A 5000-nucleotide genomic window follows, 5' to 3' on the forward strand; every position below is an offset into this window, starting at 1 on the left:
ATGGAAGGAGATACAGGCGTGGACAGTTCAACATCTGCTTAGGAATCCATTCACACTTCTAAGCCAGATAAGAAGGATGTCAATATTCCACACCATACATAGCAACGACCTCGACTTAAATCTATTTTGGTTTCATGTTGCTAATACCCCCTCCCCCTTTTAAAAAAAAGATTAGATGTGAGACAGAAAATTTAACTGAATTAAAAGTTCTAAAATCTGACATGTTAAACAAGTAACCTTTCCCGTCCCTTCTCCTCCTTGAGCAATTGTGTATCTCTTATCTAGGGTCGTGTAAACCAATCGGAAGACTTGTATGAAACTTGTTTTGATTGATAATATCAACGAACACATTGTAATCCCCGACCACCATCACCACCTCCTTGTCTCTGAAGTGAACCCGGTTCTAATACGCATTTTAGGTCTTACTTGAAATTCCAATAAGGTAAACAACTTTGATAAACAGCTGATTGTGCTGCGAACCAAACAGCCCACGATAGAAAACGGTAACAAATAAGGTAACCAAAAACATTTGATACCTACTTCCAGGGATACGATTGAATATGATTCAAGTTTTTCTTCAGATTTTCTTTTTGAAATTCAGAACGAAATTCTCTTATGAACGAGATAACCCGATGGTGTGGATCTTATGGCCCAGAGCTGGAAGTACAAGGTTTTAACATTTTCCTTTTGGGTAGAGAAATGGGTTCAACAAGGGAGACACCCGTGTATAATGGGATGATATCCTTTTATTGCTGGATTCTATTGAGTTTGAGTACGGGGCGTCACGTTTACTCTTGGCGAGATTTTCCTCAAAGTTCATTGTGTTCAATAAAACTTGAAGGTGGTATTCAGATCACATCAAATAGACTTCATTATTTCATTTTTTTTTTTTCAGAAAATTAAATTTGTGACTGACGATTCTTTTTTTCAGAAAATTAAATTTGTGACTGACGATTTTTTTTTTCAGAAAATCAAATTTGTGACTGACGATTTTTTTTTTTCAGAAAATCAAATTTGTGACTGACGATTTTTTTTTTCAGAAAATCAAATTTGTGACTGACGATTTTTTTTTTCAGAAAATCAAATTTGTGACTGACGATTTTTTTTTTTCAGAAAATTAAATTTTTGACTGACGATTTTTTTTTTTTCAGAAAATTAAATTTGTGACTGATGATTTTTTTTTCAGAAAATTAAATTTGTGACTGACGATTTTTTTTTTCAGAAAATTATATTTATGACTGACGAATTTTTTTTTTTCAGAAAATTAAATTGGTGACACGAATTTTTTTTTTTTTCAGAAAATCAAATTTGTGACACGATTTTTTTTTCAGAAAATCAAATTTGTGACACGAATTTTTTTTTTTTAGAAAATCAAATTGGAGACTGACGAATTTTTTTTTTTCAGAAAATCAAATTTGTGAGAAGATTTTTTTTTTCAGAAAATTAAATTTGACACGATTTTTTTTTTCTTCAGAAAATTAAATTTGTGACTGACGATTTTTTAAATATAGTAAAGATCATTCTCAAAAAAGAAACTATCCTTTAAGTATATGTTAAACGGAACACATGACTGTTTTTATCCATCTCCGATTTCTCCGGGCATCACATCCGGGCTCTTAACTCCTTATCACCTGTCAAGGTAACTAGTTCCTCCCACACCCTCCTAGACGGCAAAAACACTTGACATGATAAGAATAACTTTGAACCTGACAAGAGTTGGGTGTTACCTTTCTAGTGGCTTATGAAATATAGGCTTACCCGGTTTGAGGATATATTTCGCGGCCCAGAAAAAAAAAAAGTTAACCTGCTTTTAAAAGTCTTTTTGAAAGCCCCATAAAGCAACTTTACCTGATAAGAACTTTGTGCTTACAAGTCATAAAATTCTCGTTTTTCTTATATTCAAAGCTAAGTTATGTAGCTAGATGATACTTTACTTGACAAAAATGTATCATTTGAATTTATCCAATGACAGAAACTTCTAAAATATGGATGACCAGAAGAGATTGTGAAATTAATGGGGAATGAGAATTTCCAAAAGAATATGAATTTCATATATATATATATATATATATATATATATATATTATACACACAGTATATCTGTATTTATTATATATTATATATTATATAAGCTTATATTTGAATATATATGTATATATACACATGCGCAGTATATATATATATATATATATATATATATATATATATATATATATATATATATATATATATATATATTTATATATGTATATATATACACATACACACAAACACACATATATACGTAGTTTATGTTCTTTCTGAATGGGCATACCTTAACGTGGTAAAAGAGTTTGCGTATCGCCCTGGTCAGCAAAGCTGTACTAGTCAGGGTCACCCATGTTGAGTTGGATTGCTGTGAGCCATCAGATGAGAATCTCCCATCACCAATCTGCGCTGGCCAGCGTGATGATGATGAAAACTGGCTAAACCCCAAACATGAATTGATATGTCTGAGGCCTTTGTCCTGCAGTGAACTAGAAACGACTATATTCATTGTTGTATATATAATAAACACAGGTGGATACGTACACATGAGCATTAACCGAATTATTATTCATCAGCAAATTTTCTCATATTGAACACTGAAATTTGTTCATCATGTTCTGATAGGGAACTATTTTATTTGCATGAAGACGTTTCTTCACTTTGATATTTATTCAAACAGGGCCATGACGTAAAAAAAAATTAAGCCCTGGAAGCTCTCAGTAGTACCAGTTATTATTAAGATTTATGCAGATCTATGAATATAAATTAACTTGAAAACTATTATTTACCGTGTATACTCTCTCTCTCTCTCTCTCTCTCTCTCTCTCTCTCTCTCTCTCTCTCTCTCTCTCTCTCTCTCTCTCTCTCTCTCTCTCTCTCTTACTATATATATGTATATGTGTGTATATATATATATATATATATATATATATATATATATATATATATATATATATATATATATATATATATATAAATTGCACAAACATTAATCCAGCGAGATAGGTAGTAATATGTTAAATTAACACTCCTGTCCTATCAACTATTGACTTATATGCTTCATTGTATTATAGTGATTGTTTATGAACTGGTACTTAAAAGTAGTGTAACTATTAAAATAATAACTTGAACAAACTCTTGACTATATTGCCAGAAGAATCTAGCTATTTCTGCGATCTGAATACACTTAGAAATTCTAATTTGCTCTGGCACCACTTGTCAAATTCCAAAATTGATTTTAGCAACATTCCCACTAGTCTAATTCACTATTTTTCTTTACAGCTTTTGTACGATTATATATATATATGTATATATATATATATATATATATATATATATATATATACATATATATATATATATATATGTATACAGTATATATATGCATGTATATTTGTATATGTATGTATGTATATATGTATATATATGTATACATGTATGTATATACGTATATATATACGTATATATATGTATATTTATATATACATATATATATATATATATATATATATATATATATATATATATATGTATATTTGTATATATATATACATGTATATATATATTATATATATACATATATATATATATATATATATATATATATATATATATATATATATATATATATACTTACATGCAAGTACCTTAAGAATAATGTTCTATCGGAAACAATATCAGTCAAACTGAACCATACTGAACCATACTGACAGGTTTGGATATTTTCAAGTTAATATTCTGCAGTTTAAAGAATATTTTTCTATCGCCATAATTTAATGCTCGTATGAAATTCATGGTAAGACTGGCATAGATATAAGAAAAGGTAGTGAAGGGTGTCGACTGTTATAATGCTGTGACATATTATTTCAGTCGTTTTAGCTAAATACCACTGCATAAATTCATGGATTTTCTTTCTTCCGCAGGTGCTTCATCGGGCTTAGAACGACTAATAAGGTATGTGCTGTTCGAATTGCTAGTATTAGTTAAAAGATGATAGTTAAATGCAGTATATCGTAGCCTAGAGCAGGTTAGAGTATAGAGGAGTTGCAGAGTGTTTGACAGGACTAGGGGCAGCTTGCATCACTTCGAGTTAAGTTTGATTAGTTATATATAACCGGCAATGAAAGATTATTGTACTAAAAGAGTGCAAAACTTCTAGAGAAACGCCGGGAGCAGACTAGCGACTCTGTGGCGCCACAAAGCCACAGCATCGTGTGGTGGGGATGTGGTCTCCCATAGGTTTCCATTGTTTTCAAAGCGTAGCGGGGATGAGCGACAGAGAGCCACAGTCGCTTGCCACAGACGCTAGTTTGCGCGGCAAAACTTGAAAACAATGGAAACCTATTGGAGACCACATCCCCTCCACACGATGCTGTGGCTTTGTGGCGCCAGAGTCGCTAGTGTGCTCCCGGCCTAAGGGAAGTCAGAAGGCCTCACCACTCGCGATGTGTATATTCCGTGTCTGTGTGTTTTGGAATCTTTAGTTACTCTTTGACTCTGCAAGATTGTAATATATCTCTTGGGACGACAAGAAATTGAGAGACCAAGGTGGCTTGTGACTGCAAGTATTAGGTAGTTAGTGACTGAATTTATATGCAAAGGGGATTTTACGTATGACTTCATGTCATGGACAGAAATTAATTAGGACCACACAAACGTACATATGTATACACATACATACACACACACTTATATATATATATATATATATATATATATATATATATATATATATATATATATAGACTGTAATGTGTATATATATGTATATATAAATATATACACACACACACACACACACACACACATATATATATATATATATATATATATATATATATATATATATATATATATGGATAAATATCAACACAACATCGTGTTCAAATAGAAATAAATTTCTACCTCATACTTGGGATCGAACGCTAGCCCCTTCTAATGAAAGGCCAGGTCGAAACCAACCATGCCACGAG

At 31.4% G+C, this 5000-nt stretch overlaps 1 long non-coding RNA gene across 1 annotated transcript in view; it reads left to right on the top strand.

The window, feature by feature from the left end:
• The window catches only part of LOC137649619 (uncharacterized), a 639795-nt gene that overhangs the window by 377761 nt on the left and 257034 nt on the right, over positions 1 to 5000 (top strand). The window contains exon 4 of the long non-coding RNA XR_011045789.1: positions 3951 to 3981. This is a non-coding gene — a long non-coding RNA (uncharacterized lncRNA). The remainder of the gene's footprint in view (positions 1 to 3950; positions 3982 to 5000) is intronic.

Source organism: Palaemon carinicauda, chromosome 11 (genome assembly GCF_036898095.1).
Source record: "Palaemon carinicauda isolate YSFRI2023 chromosome 11, ASM3689809v2, whole genome shotgun sequence".
Taxonomy (NCBI): Eukaryota; Metazoa; Arthropoda; class Malacostraca; order Decapoda; family Palaemonidae; genus Palaemon; species Palaemon carinicauda.